Genomic DNA, 16,331 nt, shown 5'->3' on the forward strand with positions numbered 1-16,331 from the left:
GGCCTATGTGCCAGGCCCCCCTCTGGTTCAGGTGTAAGAGGGCCTGTAGAGTAGAACTTCAAGCACTGCCTCTCCCAGGAAGACCCCAGTTCCCACTGACAAGGGCCTGTGCCTTACTGTGGGCCTGTGTGTTTAGTATGCGAGCCTGGGCTTTCTGGGCAAATCCCAAGTCCCTCTACCAGAGGTCCAGCCTTAATGTGGGCTGCAGGGGCATGTTTTCTGCGTGCTCCACCTAGCTTTCTCTGCACTTTGGTCGCTTACAGCACAATCTCACCAGGCCTGTGCCCCGGATCTCTGCTGTTCCCTCATTCTCCTTTGTATACAAAGCTAAAGATTCTTCCCGTGAGATGAAAACATCAAGTAGATGAACTATTTCTTTCCTTTGGTGTTAAGTAGAAAGGTTTGAGGCTGAGGGGATGACTCAAAGGATAACAGGGAGTCATGCAAGCCTAAGTTTGGAGCATGTAACAAGGCATATTGTAGGATGATGTCATTATGCAGGAAGGCGGGTCCAGGATAAGGCAAAGCCTATCATTGGATCAGAAGAAAGGGTAGGCGGGGGAAGGTCTAGGAAGGAAAGATGAGGAGGAGAAGTGAAAGAATCAAGAGGAGACAAAGGAGGAGGTAGAAGAAGGGAAAGGAGCTGGGAGTCAACATGGTGGCAGATATAAATGCTATGTATATTTTTGTGTGTTCTTTAATGTAGTGACTTAACTGAGTTCAAACGAAAGTGCAGTGGCGGGACACACAAAGCCCACTGTGGAACTGGGATGTGTGTGTACCAAGCGTGGTAACAACCTGCCTAGGAGACAGTGTGTGGAAGCCACTGATTGAGAGACAGCTGGGAGAGGGCGGCTCAGTGGGGAAGCAGCCGGGGAGAGCAGATCTGGCTCAGTGGCCCACAGCTCCCTGTGGATGAATGCGCAGTGAGAGCTCACAGAAACTGTTAACCCTGATACTTTATTTTAACCACAACAGCATGACCATACTCACACACACATGACCATCCTCACACACACATGACCATTCTCACACACACATATCATACTCATGCTTACAAGTGCACAAATTTGGGGAGGGGTTAATAAATATGTTTTTTTTTTTTTTTAATTTAAGTATGCCTATTCTTTTCCCCAGAGGAAAAGCTAAAGAAACACATTTGCTTAGGCTTCAATGGCTACATAACAAATTGTCAAAAAAAAAAAGTGAGACTTTAAACAGCATGCATTTATTATCTCAGAGTTCTGCGGGTCAGTGGCTCTCTTCTCTAGGATGTCACCAAGCTGGACTCAAGATGTCATTGATGGCTGGTGACCCATCTATAAGAGACCATAAGAGCAAGAACTCGAAGCAGATGGGCCCTTAGAGGTTCTCCTCATTTTTGCCAGAGGTCAAAGCACTCCAAAAACTGGATTTTAATTTTAGGCCTTGCAACACACACACACACACACACACACACACACACACACACACACACGGAGAGAAAGTGCCAAAGGAGGAACAGGGAGATGGGAAGGGAGAAACCTGGAAGGGCCTAATAAGAGCAACACTTCTAAACTTTATCTTCTAAACTGATTACAAAGTATCAAATTTTATAGACTCTTGGGTTCAAGGCATTTTAGGTAATAAACTGCTTTCTAATGTTTGTTTTTGGCTGGTAGGAAAGAACATAAAAGCGGTCTATACCGATGGTGTACCATGATGTTCCGTGTGTGCAAACTGTTTCTGTTTTTCAACTCTGGAAAGGCCATGAAAAGAAACCAAAAAGGAAGCTTTTATCTCAATGGGATAGGAAGGAACTCTTGGTGTATCAAACAAAGCACATTAATGATAATCTGTACAATTTAACCTTCATCCATGGAGCATGATTAAATTTTTATGTAAAAAAGCACAATAAAATCCTCAGATGAGATAGAAATTACAATTCTGCACAAAGCAAAGAAAATCAAGACTCAATCAAAGGCCATTCAATCGACTCCCTGCACATCTGATATGCTAAGAATCCATCCATGGCTTGCCAGGCACAAATCTCATTTTATCAAAATGGAAGGCAGAGGTGACGGAGGTCAGACAGTGATAAATGCCCCAGAATGTAAGTAATAAACACAATCTACCAGGTTTCACAAGCCAACATCCTCACATGCAAAATCCACTTATGTTCAACCAAGGGAAAGAGATGACCTTGGATAGACAGCAGCCACCGTCTGAGAGTACTTGTCAACACAGTTACCAACAAGCAATCAAATACAGTGCATGTCTGGTCACACTGAACATTCCAGGCTGCTGCTCATCCCCAAGAGGAAAAAGGATGCAGAAACTTGCTACTGAATGCACTATGCCAATCTTAAGGTTCTGGAGGCAGGGTTTAGAGTACTTAACATGCACAGAACACTCTCTATTCACAGCCGTTATAAGTCTCACCAGGCACTGTCCTGGGAAATAAGATGGGCCTGCCTCTAACCTCAAGGTACTTAAAGGCTATCTAGGGACACACAGACACAGAATTACAATCTAGGACATGATAAAATGTATATAAAATGTATATACATGTGATACTAAAATTAGACACAAAGAAAATGCAAAAAGACTTTACTAAAAGAAAAAACACTGAACAATTATTCATTTAAAAAATCTCAAGCTTTATGTATGAGGAAAAAAGAACTTTATATTGTTATAAAATACATGTCAGTTGTATTTAGTGTTGTGACTGCTTCTGTGTGTGTGTGTGTGTGTATGTGTGTGTTGTTGTTGTTGTTGTTATAAAATACATGTCAATCACCCCACCACCCTGTATGTGTTTATGGTGTAATTGTTGTCGTTATAAAAGACACATCAACTATTTCAAATGCCCATGTATGTTATAAAATACATGTCAGCCACCTCAACTGCCTGTGTGTCTGTGTGTATGCGCTATACCTGTGTGTTTGTGGGGACACATGCGGAGGCTTGAGGACTGTATCAGATGTCCTCAATTGTTTCTCCTCATTTTTATATGTTTTATATTTTTTTATTGAGAATTCAATACATGCGTAAAATGCATTTGGCTCACATTCCTTCAAAACTCCTCCCAATTTTGTGTCCTACCGTTTTTATTATTTATTTAATTTTTAGACAGAGTCTTTCACTGAGTCTGCAGGTCATTAACTTGGCTAGGCTAGTTGGCCAATGAACTCCAGGTCCACACAACCACACACCCTGGAGTTATAGACAAGCCTCACCCTGCCCAGCATGCACATAGTGCTGGGAAACCCAGCTCAGGGCCCCCTGACTTGCCTGACACTTCGCCAACTGAACTATCCCTAACCCTCCCCAACTGCTGTTAGAGCAAGTGAACCTGTTCTCAAGTGACAATACATTCCTTTGCAAGAGAGCAGGGTATTACATTCGGTGCTGCCCAATAGCTGTGACATCAGTATTCATGAGGGTGCTGTGGTTTACACACCATTTGTCCTCTCCCAACAATCATGATGAAATTTGTTCCCCAGTGTAACAGTACCAAGACTGTGACCTTTAAGAGATGGCCAGTTTGTGAGATGCCATCCTTCTGAATGAACCAATGCCGCTTTCCTGGGGATGGGTTACTTATGGGAGCAGGGTTGTTACAAATTAAGGCATCTCTTCCTGCTTTGCCTCTTCCTCTTGTACACTCTTTATGACACAGCACAAGGCCTTGCCTGGTGCATCCGCCTCATCTTGGACATCTAGCCTCTTGGACCATATGCCCTCCACACTAAATCTGTTCGGTAATGTACCAGTCTTGAGTATCTGTCATGGCAACAAAAATCAGGCTGATAGATAATTTTAGAAAGAAAAAAGGCAGGGATTATTCTAGTCCTTTCCACCACCCAGAGTGAGAATAAATAGATACAAAGAGATACAGGACCACACTATGTGATGCTGACCATCAGGGTGTGGCATTTCTGGACTGAGCTTGGATGCACTGCCGTCTTGCCTAGCCAGATGGTTCCAAGGAGAAACAGCCTGTATTCACTAGGAGCATCTCTGTCCAGTGTCACTTTTCCTCCTAGTTCCCCTCTAACCCCCCCTCTCTCGTGTGTGTGTGTGTGTGTGTGTGTGTGTGTGTGTGTGTGTTCGCACACATTCGTGTTTTCACAAACTGGACAAGGTACTGCTCTATACAAAGATAGCAATAAATCAAAGCACACCTTTCTATCCCGTGTCATTTGATGAAGCCTGCTTATTAACATGAGCCTCAAACATCTGGTTACTCAGCAAGCATGATGGCTGTCCTTCCAACTCTCACTCATTCTCCAGGATGTAAGAGGCAAGCTGCAAGGTATCCTTCTACCCTGGCCTGTCAATCGTAATAACAGCTGGTGTAACTAGGAGAAACTGACAGTCTTCGTGGTCTCCGATGGTCTTGGCTAAACGCCACAGGTTTCTTTTATGTACCTTAGCTGATAATATCACAATTCATCAATTTTCTAGGTGAAAGTCTTAGGATTAAAATTTTAAATTCCCATACTGTTCAAAAAATCAATATCCCAATTATACTGGCTGGCTTTGTGTGTCAATTTGACACAAGCTAGATTCATCAGAGAATGTCTTCATGGGATCCAGTTATAAGGCATTTTCTCAATTAGTGATCAATGGGTGGGGGCATCTAGACCATTGTAGGTGGGGCCATCCCTGGGCCGGTGGCCCCTCTTGAATCCTTAGCATAGGGTGAGCATTTATTTCCTGACCAAAATACTTCAGACCAGAAATAATTCACAGCTCAGACTAGGAGCAGGAAGGGGAACATTGGGAGATTTATGGGATGAGTCCTAGGTGTAAGCATAAAATTCGTCTATGTGTTTAGACACACAGCCTAGAGGTAATTGTACATGTCTTAAATAACACAGTACATGAAACTGTTTACACGAAAGCAACAGAAGGTAAAGGTGTTTCTACCCCAGAAACTCACAGGGCAATGTGACTGTCTGCACCCCTCGCTCTGACTTTACATGCTATCAACGAGCAACCGTGTTCATAGACTTAACGCTCAAGGGTTGCTGACAGTAAAAACAGTGCAGCGGAGGAGACTAGAAGGTCACGTGTTCCTGTGTTTACCATAACCAGGCAGCACATAGCATCCGAAGAAGCTGCAGACACAGACTATTTCCCCATCTACTCAAAACATCCACGTTCTGGTTCTTAGATTGTCCTCTATCTTCCTTCTCCTTCCCCTCTGGCCACACAACCCTTCTGCTTTTTGCTTCCAGCCAGAAAAAGCAAAAATACCTGAGGCTTCCTGACCAGAATTCTTCTTCACATATCTACCAACATTACATCTCCACTCGGATACTCCTTAGAGTCTCAGGCCTTAAAGGTCAAAACCACCTTCTACCCATCTGTAAATCCATTTGGCTTCTGTGTTCCAAATAGAAACCAAATCCAAGCATTTCTCCACATTCAATGGGCATCACCCTCTCCTGGATTCCTTAATCAGCTCCTTTTATGCTGTCCTGCCACCCCATCAACCCCTGCCTTTGTAGTTAGGAAGAGAAACCATTCAAAGCCCAGAGTCAGATTGGTTCCCTCTTCAGGGAGGCAGCCTGCAGCAGGCAGACTTCAAGTCAATGTCCTGTGGTAATCAACAGCGCCCTCCCAGAGTGGGACCTGCTCCAGTCTCTCCTCTCTAACAGGAAACACCTTACACAAGAGTGTCAGTAGGAGCCTGAGGTCTTGAAGGCTCTCGCCAGGAGAAGTAGGAAGAAAGGAACCCAATTATACAGAGTCAGAGCTTAGCAATGCTGCTGCCTATGGTAACATACCAAAGAAACCAACCAGGACCTAATGAACCGTGTGATCCCGAAAGGGAGAGCTCCAAGCAGACTGGAGAAAGTGTCCGTGCTTTCACTTTGCTGCCTCCACTAAAATGCAAGGTGAGAGAGATAAGAGGAAGAAAGTAAGTTAAAGAAAAAAGGAGAGCCAGGACTTAGAGTTAGTTCAGAAATCAAACTTTCTCACTCCCTGTCTTATCAGAAGGCAGCCAGCGCTACAATTAAGAAATGGCTCCCAGGCAAAAGCTGGATCCAGAAGCTGTCGGGAAAACAAGATGTATTTGTAAAATCCTTCACAGTAAGTCTTCAAAAGAATTTCATACGAGGCTTCATAGACCCGTTCATAGTGACAAAAGTTTCCTTGAAGAATCCTGAGCGTGTCATTCCTCAACAGTCTTCCAGGGAACAGAAGAACAGAAAGGACGTGGACATTATCGAACTGTTAGGGTTGCCTTTGTCTAGCAAAGATGATTAAACATCAATTTGTAGGAACTCTGCAAAGATGCTTTCTGTTTGTTTTGTAATTTTGTCACCTGAGCATGGGAGCACAAACCTTAAATCCCAGCCAGCAGCCGGGGAGACAGAGAAAGAAGGAAACATGTTCGTGGCCAGCCTAGACTTCACAAGGACATCACCTCCACTACGTCCTTTCTCCCCCAGCACTGTGGAGAAGCCAAGGCTCTGTGCCCGAGCGTCAAGCACCCAATGTCCTCATCAGGCACCAAGCAGACTATATCGGACTCAGCTGCAAACGTGTATTACTGGTTTATGGAACAGAAGAAAAAATCCACAGGACAGACCCACCGGTCAAGACATTGGAGCTGGGTTCCACAGTGAGCAACTCCCAGGGAGGTTAAGACCAAAAGAGAGCTACATGTGCCTGGCTTGACCTCAAAATCCAAAATGTTGTACTGAACTCTGTAAGCTGAATACTGTCTCTGAATTTTAAAAACAACATGTAAATAAAATTAGAAACCAATGCCTCCTGCTTATCTCTTTTCTACTTTGTGGGTTTCTCTATTTTCCTCCTCCTCCTCTTTTTATTTCCTTCCTCCTTCCAAATTTTCCTCTTCCCTACTCTTCCTCTTCTCCCTCCTCCTTTGTTTCCCCCCTCCTTTCTAAATGGAAGTGTTTAGGCCGTAATCAGTACCTTACATCTATGATTCTAGGATTTAAGAGGCTCAGACAGGAGTTTGAAGCCAGTCCAGGCTACAAAGTAAGACTTTGTCTCTAATAATTATTATTATCACTACTTAATAAAAAAAATAAAAAGCTGGAAACTATGGAAGTTTGGATGATAAATGCCCACTGTTAATCGTGAACATCTGAATACCTGGTCCCTGCTGCCTGCTTGCTGCCTTCTGCCTGCCTGCCGCCTGCTGCCTGCCTGCTGTCTGCCTGCCTACCTGCCTGTCTGTTGCCTGCCTGCCTGCTGCCTGCCTGCCTGCCTGCTGCCTGCCTGCCTGCCTGCTGCCTGCCTGTCTGCTGCCTGCCTGCTGCCTGCTGCCTGCCTGCCTGCCTGCCTTCCTTGTGCCTGCCTGCTGCTGTGACAGCCCCCTCACACACACACCTTATCCCTCTGGAACCATAAGTCAAGTAGACCTTTCCTTCTGTAAGTTGACCATGCTGCTTTCTCGTGGCAACGGAAGAGTAACTAACATGGAAGCTGGTGTCAGTATTAACACACACAGCATACTACTGCTGAACGAAGGCCAGGAGCCACTTATTTTTCTCGTCCTCCAAATACAGATCCAGATGGAGGCCCTGCATCGCAGGGCATATCACTCAATGCTATCATATTTCCTTATGAACTCAAGGAGGTAAATATGAGGGGAAATGCCCAGACTCAAATCTGATGAGACTCTGAACTCCAAGCCTGAGTCTTATATCATAATATAAGTAATACATAATATAGTAAATGAGAAAACATAATTTTTGACTAGAGAATAGAATGTAACATTTAAAAACATGTCTTTAAGAGCTAGAGAGATGGCTCAGAGGTTAGCCACTTCCTGGGTTCGAAGAGGCCTGGGATCAGGTCCTGGCACCCACAAGGTGGCTCACAACCACCTGTAACTCCTGCTTCAGGACATCCAATGCCTTATCTGGTCTCCAAGGCTACATGATGCAAATATATATATGCATGTATATATATATATATATATATATATATATATATATATATATACACACACACACACACACACACAAACACACACACACACACACACACACACACACACACACACACACATATATATATATATATATATATATACACATATGCAGGCAAAACATTCACACACATAAGATAAAACTAAGTCTTTAAAAAAAGCTTATCTTTAAATTAATCAACACTGTCGTTAAGGGTTTTGTGGTTTCCTCTCATTTTTAAAATGTGGCTTGACCTTCTCTTCAAATGAAAGGAATATAGCAGAAGTCATAAATGACAAAACAGCTGTTGTTGTCGCTGTCCCTCTATCTGTCCCTCCTTCTCTCTGCTCTTCCCGAGGATGGGTCCTGAAACTCAGGCGTTGTGCTGAAAGCAACACATAACACTGTGGAAAACCCACTGGCTCTCAAAATGCAGAAACTTACCAAGCACAGGAAGTTAAGATGGGGTTTGCCTCAATACTGTCCTTGGACACAAAAACTGATGCACTTGCAGATAGCTAAGTAACTAATCAGAGGAGCCAGAGCAAGCCTTGGGGTGGATTGTAAAGTAAGACCCGCCTGGCAGCCCCCGCTTAGCACTACACCGCCTACCTGTATCAACTGAGGGTACCCGGCCAGACTACATGGTTATACCAGGAGCATATGGCAGCCTAAGTTCTGTTCCCTTGCATTTAGACTCTCTCTGTAATTCTAGCCTCCATCTTAGGGGGCTAGACTTGGATGTCTAAAAGACAAGGATGTATCCAGCATATCCAAAACAAAACTGACTCCTTCTGCCCAAAAGCCAACTCCTCCATCAGCTGTTCCCCATTTCTCCTCAGCTTGCCACACCCAACACCTGCCTGATACACATGTGACACGCCCACCCGTCTCTTTGAGTACTACGTATCTTCAGTGGCTTTCTAGGTCTGGGATACCTATTTGTCCCTTCCTAGGGCCAAGGTGCAGCTGCTTTCTGCCTACCACAGCACTCCTATTTTTAAAAAAATGTTTTTTGAGAGAGGGTTTCTCTGTTGTACCCTTGACTGTCCTGGAACTTGCTCTGTAGACCAAGCTGGCCTTGAGCCCACAGAGAGCCTCTTGTCTTAGAGGTTCTGGGGTTAAAGGTGCGCATCACCACTCAATGGGCCCGCCTAGTCCTACCATTCACCTGTCAGTCTGATCTCCAAGACAACTGCTGAGCACCCGGCAGACCCCCAGCCATGTGCAATGTCAGCGCCAGAGCACTCACCACCTGCTATTTAAACATCTACTGCCTCTGTCCTGGAAAGAAACTCCTTGGGACCAGGGACTTTGTCTTTGCTCCCCATCAGACCTCCCTTCAACAGCAGCCTCCCAGAAAGGATTTGCTGCTTAATTAAACTGAGGGGAGAAACAGCAAACACAGTCCCAGGCCAGCGGTGTTTGAGGGGCACGCTATAAAGTTGATGGATGTAAGTAGGAAACTTCCTAAATAAATACCTCCTAGAGAATATCCTAAAGCCCCAAAGAACCCTAGAACTCCAAAAGAAGCCCGAGAGGTATCCTGCATGGAATTAAAAAAAAAAACCTAAACTGTAAGTCATCTTTAACTCATGAGGCAAACTTCAAGCTTTACGGTCCTTAAAGGCAGGCATGTGCTAATCAGCCGTCCGGACGAGCATGTGCCCAAACTTCACCAGTTCCCCCAGTTCTTTTGTCTGAGATAGACTGTATATCTGATAAATGACTCATCATCTAGTTCCTGAAATTAAAGACAAAATAGCAGGCTTTGATTGTCATGGCCGGTCTACCTATTTATTATGTTCACAGAGGGCCTAACATGCATAATCCTTTTAAGCTTCAGAACAAAGTTAAATTGGGGCTAATTAATCTGCCAAAGACTTATGCCGTAATTCTAAAAACATGTTTTCGATGATCAAATGTGGAAGCCAAGTGTGGTGACACATATACATTTGTAGGCAGAGGCAGCAAGTTAGAGGTCAGCCTGGGCTACAGAGAAAGACTCCTGTATCAAAAGAGGGGGGAGGAGGGGTAAGAGGAGGAAACAAACGAGGAGAAAAAAGAAGAGAAAGGGAGATAGAGGGGAGCTAACAGGGAGGGAAGGAGGGAGGGAGGGAGGAAGGAAGGGAAGGAGGAAAGGAGGGAAGAAGGGAGATTCTAGAATCATTAACATTAAGACACTGCTTCCACATCTGAATCAAACAAAATAATCATCAATTAAACATCTGAAATTCTATCCTTTATAGGTTACACTGATTTAACTAGGTAGAAGGCCATCTAATTTAATAAAATGTTCACTGAAACAAGATCAGCAGTATCCCTTTGGTATAAGTAATCCGGTATAAATTAAATTTCCCGGCCGTCTGATTCTCTGGTGGAAGAATGCTTACCACACTTCCATACCTTGTTGTTTATTTATACACATATGAAGTGTTTGTGTTCTTCCTGGCGGCTCAGTTCTGGTAGCTTTTCTTTGAACCGTCACAACTTTCACCTGTTTGTTTTACTCTAGCTTGGGTTGTTGCTTTTTTTTTTTTTTTTTTTAAATTAAGAACTCTGAGTGCCATTAATAAAGAAAGATCTTCCAAGAATTCAGTCCCTCCTTCTCCGTAAACCTGGGAAAGGACACATGGGAGAAAGGCACAGGCTAATGTATTTTGCATATGACCTGCAGAAGATACACTTTGCCAATTCTGATGACAGACTGAGAAGAAAGAACAAAACAAGGCAGCAGCAGACTCTGGGGCAATAGTCTGTCAAAGCCAACACTGACTGCAAAGAAACTCCATCAATCAAAGCAGCTCTGCTTCTCCCAGAAGCCACGTGAGGGAAGCATGAAGCCCACTTGGCAGCTCCACCACAGGGATTCCCAGGGTTTCACACACATCAGCTCCTGAACTCTCATGAGTAAGACATCTCACGAGAGATGAGACCCTCTCCAAACGGGGCATTTCAGAAAAACACCATCTGTTCCGATTTTATTAAACATTGCTTATGCACTACCGGGAAACAGGAGTTTTACCGTAAGCAACAGTATGTGTACTAACAGAAATGAAGGTCCAAAGCCATCCTGCCAGAGATAGGTGTCCCCCAAGGCCTCACAGGTCACCCCTCTCCTTTTGCACATTGCACACAAGAACTGCTCAACAGCACCTAGCAGCCGCCAGAGAATCAGAAATAGCACCTGTGTGGCACGCCTTGCCATCCCATCCATTTCCAAGCTAACCGCCCAACCTCTTGGGAAAGCCATTTTTGAAAGGTAAACTGTGTTTGAATGAGAATGTGCTTTAAGTGAAAGAAGAGAGGGGAAGAAATCCAGGAATGACAGGCGGCACAGAGACTCGGAGAGGAATGTGGGCGGGTACCCGTCCGGAAGCTCTTCCCTGGGCCTGGCCAGCACACAGGGCCTAGGGGGAGAGATCCTTCCTCCTAAACCAGCTCAGAGGCTCACCTAGCAGAAATGGATGGTGATGACTGATCTCAGGACTTCTATAAACAAGGCACTAGTGATGTGTAAAAGGAAAAGACTAAGTCATTCCTAGACAGTGGGGGAAAAGTTCAAGGGAAAAAAAAAAGATAGAGACGTGGGTGAAAAGAAAATAGGTCTTAGCCCAGGGAAAATGGAGGAGAGAGCAAGCGGGAGGTCAGGGAGGGAGGCAGCACTTGAACACGGAAAGATAATGCTGGTCCAGGTGAGGGGCTCTGACAGTATCTCTCGAGATACCTGCGCTGGAGACGCTAATTAGGGGTAGAAATTATCACTCTTTGACAATAATTTATCTATAGAGCAGATGGCACTACCCAGGAAAAACACATATTTATCCTCAGGAAAATTAGAGCGTGTTGGCATTGCATAGCCCCATGAGGATGCCCCTGTCAGTCCCGGAAAGGGAAACAATTCTTCTTGTGGTTTTCTTTCCCAGGCTCCCCACATCTGCTGTCCTCACTCTCCCTAGGCCACCACAGTGCTTATACGCCACTTGCTACAAAGCCAAAGGGACCACTGATAGATATTCCTGCCTCATCGTCACCCTCTGTTCCCCTACCAGATACCTAGAGATGCCACAGACCGGCAGGTCCATAAGAAGTGTGACAATCTTTCCTTCTTTGCAACATTATCAGGCATTATAGATATTTCCTAAAATACGCAGCGGGTGAAATCTCACGTCCATTGGAGAATACAGAATCTAGATGCAAAGCGTGCAGAGGAACCTGTCTGCTCATGCTCAGTGCAGAAGGTTGCCTTCAACACCAGAACATCTGGAGGGAGCACTGCACTCGTGAACCTCTGCCCAGTTAGGACATGATGAATCAAGGATAAAACCCTGATGAATAGCAATATTTGGTGCTTGCCTATTAGATACGAAGCCCACGTGTACAAACAGGGAACCAAAACACAAACAAAAGTCCAAACCCGGTGTCTCGTGGAACAGGCAGAGGAAGAGTGAAGTCAAGAAAAATCAGGAAAAAGGTCTGAAAACAGAAAAACTAGGCTGTCTTATGACAAAATAAGATTTCAAGAAAGAGTAAGCCACAGTTGCGAACAAGCAGAAAGGTGGGGTTCTTTGTAAAGGCAAAGAATACCTCTGGCAGCGTCTGTACAAAAGATGAGCTTTGAGAAGATGAAGATAAGAAGATAAGGAACCCACGAGACCTCTGCTGGGAAAGAAAGAGAAAAGGGGGAGGTCAGAGCTGACACAGAGGGGGGAGGTGATAGCATTCAAGACAGGCATTGGGACTTAAAGAAGGATGTCAGAGCTGACACAGAGGGAGAGATGATAACATTCAGGACAGAGGCACTGGGACTTGCCCCGTGACAGGAGAGGAACAATGGTGCTGCCAGTGGAGTGATCCAGGAACAGGAAGTTCTTTCTGACTTTTCTGGTGAAGGTGAGGACCGGTGTTTTCCTGTGCAGGATCTTTTCCCCTCCTGACTTCCTGAAGGCAGAGGACAGCAGGTCTAGAAGCATGAGTCTCAGAGACAGTTCCAATTCTGTCCGCTGAGAAAAGTTCCAGAGCCTATGAGTTCTGCCCCTGAAAGAGTAATAAGGGAAGCCTCAACTCTAGCACTGAGAAAAGCAGGGTTGTAACTGCTACCGCAGGGGCCAGGCATGGCTGGGACACCACGCTTACCCTTACTGATGATCCAATGTCATCACATGCATCTTTAATTTTCCTGAGGATTTATAAGAATCTAGACATTTTTTTTTTACTTTCTTTCCTCTTTCCTTTAGACCGTATCCTTTCTCCTACTTTATAAAAGGCACTGAGCACTTCTTTCCCACACCGAGTTTCCACAGGAGAGGCCACTTACACACCTTATGTCTTCTAATCTATAGAGATCGTTCAGGAAAATCTGCTGTGGTCCCATGACACTCATTGAGGGCAGAGGCATTTTACTGTCAATACAGAGCAGGTTCCTACTATGGTTTAAAACTAGTTCATTATCACCCAAGTGCTCGTGTGTTGAAAGCTTGCTCCTTGGTATGGCAGTATTTGGAACCTTTAATATAGTATAGAACCTTTAACGGCAGTGAATAGTTAGATCACTGAAGGAGCTGCCCCAGGAGGAAATGATGTAGTTAGCTCTTTGGAGAAAGCTGCTGTAAATGAGCAAACACGATCTCTTGTTATTTGTCCCACCTCTCTTGCCATGTGATCTCCCCTTCTCACAGACGTAACCCTGTTGTTGGTATGCCATCATCCGTGAGGTCCTCACCAAATGAGCAAATACCTGCATCATGCCTTCGAATTTCTCAACTTTAAGCTAGATATACTTCTTTTCTTTATCCATTACCCAGCGTCAGGTGTTTCGTTACAGTAAAACAAAACAGAATTATTCAGATATTAAGAGTTAAAGAAAGGAAGACCAGAATGTGGATGCCTCAGTCCTTGAAGCTAACCATCGGCCTGAACAAAGGGACCCCAATGAAGGAGCTAGAGAAAGGACTGAAGGAGCTAAAAGGGTTGCAACCTCATGGAAAGAACAACATTATCAACCAACAAAACCCTCCAGATCTCCCAAGGACTAAAACACCAACCAATGAGTTCACATGGAGAGACTCATGGTTTCGGTTGCATATGTAGCAGAGGATGGCACTGTCTGGCATCAATGGGAGAAGAAGCCTTTAGACCAGTGAAGGCTTATTTTCCCAGTATAGGGGAATGCCAAAGCGCTAAGGTAGGAGAAAGTAGTTAGGAAAGGGAGCATCTTCATGGAAGCAAGAGGAGGGAAAGGGGGATGGGACACAGGGGAAAGGGGATAACATTTGAGATGCAGATACAAAGAATATCCAATAAAAATTTTTTTAAAAAGAAAAGAAAAAGTTAAATAATCAACCTTAGCTTTTTTTGTTGTTGTTGTTTAGTTTTTTTGGGTTTTTTTTTTTTGTTTGTTTGTTTGTTTCTTTTTTTTTTTTTTTTTTTTTTTTGGAAGAGACATGGGATTCAAAGATATCTGTGACTCCCAACAGCAGCTACACATTCTGTCTCATCATGCTCTACTTATAACCATCTCTCAAACCCTCAAAAGTGGCCCGGTTCCTTCCATCCTCTTGTTATTTTCAAATGTTTAATGTTTAAAATGAAGAAGACTGTGCTACAATTCTAACACGAGTTGCCAACAGATCTCCCCATCCCTCTCTCACGGCAAGAAACCCACATGCTTCTGAAGCAACATTGCTCACACATCAGGGACACACCCAGCATCTGTGATCATAAAGGAACCCTGCTCATAAACCATAGAGGGTACAAGATATCACTACCCAGGAGCTTAGCAGTGTTGCAGCCGCTGTCTGCTCGGTGTGAAAACCCACACTATAAAGTCTTACATTCCTCCTGAGCCAGCAAAAATGAAATTCTCCTCCACAAATCCAATAGGATTGGTTTCCTGCTGCTGCAACAAATTGCCAAAGATGTGATGGCTTAAAGCAACAGGGATGTATTATCCTGCAATTCTGGAGGCTTTGGTTTCAAAACGAATCTTACGAGGATAAACTAAAGATGCAGAGGTTCTCTGGGGAAGCAGCCACTTCCTTGCCTTCTGTCCAGCTTGAGAGAGCACCTGCGTTCCCTGACTAAGGACCTCTTCCAGCAATGCACCACTCCAACCTCTGTTTCCATCACTGCATCTTCCCACTTTCCAACTTTCCTCCTTCACACGTATGAGGACACTTGTGACTGAATAAGGTCTGTGTGATTTTTGCAAGTTAGTCAGTTTTTCCGGGCAATGTCTGACATCAATTGTGAAACTATATTTGTCTCTACTAGGAAAATATTACTAATAAAATATGAACGCATTCGAGAGCCTGAGTTTACTCCTTCTATACATATTTACAGCTCAACAATAGTGAGCCGAGGTCTATACGGGACAGAGCTCAGTCAATCTCTGAATATGTCTGTACCATGGCAAAATGGACATCAAGACCTAATTGCCTTGTAGAATGCTGTCCTCTCTGTGAGATCTAACAAAATCTCCAATATTTACTCCTATTTCATGAAACCAGCTAAAAAGAAATCATGTTTCACTATTACAGCATCCCGCTTCCCTAACTCTTCTCAATCTAAGGAATTTCTAGGGCCAGATTCAGTACTGACTTCATCTCCAAATGGTCACGGGAAGCCAGGAGCCCCAAGGGAAGAGGACGAACCCTTCATTTCACACAGCTGCACAGGACAGAAATATGTGGCCAGTGTCTCAGTTAGGGTTTTCCAGCTATGAACAGACACCATGACCAAAACATCTCTTATAAGGACAGCATTTAACTGGGGCTGGCTTACAGGTTCAGTCCATTATCATCAATGTGGAAACATGGCAGTGCCCAGGCAGACATGGTGCTGAAGAACGCGCTGAGAGTTCTGGCATTTTGATCAGAAGGCAGCCAGGAGAAGATTGCCTCAAAGCCCACCCCAACAGAGTCATACTTCCTTCAACAAGGCCACTCCTCCAAGCAGCACCACACCCTATGGGCCAAGCACCTTCAAACCACCACAGCCAGTCCGGACATTTCTAAGACAAGCCTCTGAGCAGTTCTGCACGAAGAATCTATCTGAGGCTAAAAGTCGTTCTCAGACTAAATCAACAAGCATCCTTCATTCTTCAAAGTCTTCTACCTCCAAAGTTGCAGTGTGGCAAGCTTCGTAGCAGACAGGATGGTCTCCTGAGTCAGGAAAGGTAGACTACCACACCGAAGGATGGAAACTATACTCATTTCCTTTTGTAACAGTCTGAGGCACCCTCATGTCCTCCTTACTCAGTCCGTCATTTACAGAGACCCCTTTCTCCCAACACAGTGAGTCAGAGAACAGCACGCATGGAGAGAGCCTCCATACAAACTGGTGGCAGCAATGGAAGCCGCACAAACCACCTGCAAAAGGAATTCTGTGCAA

The 16,331-nt window shown here is 44.5% G+C and overlaps 1 protein-coding gene across 1 annotated transcript in view; it reads right to left on the reverse strand.

Moving 5' to 3' along the window:
* The window catches only part of EPB41L4A (erythrocyte membrane protein band 4.1 like 4A), a 192,934-nt gene that overhangs the window by 95,445 nt on the left and 81,158 nt on the right, over nucleotides 1-16,331 (reverse strand). The window lies entirely within an intron of this gene.

The sequence above is a fragment of the Micromys minutus genome (genome assembly GCF_963924665.1).
Source record: "Micromys minutus genome assembly, chromosome: 8".
In the NCBI taxonomy this organism is placed as follows: Eukaryota; Metazoa; Chordata; class Mammalia; order Rodentia; family Muridae; genus Micromys; species Micromys minutus.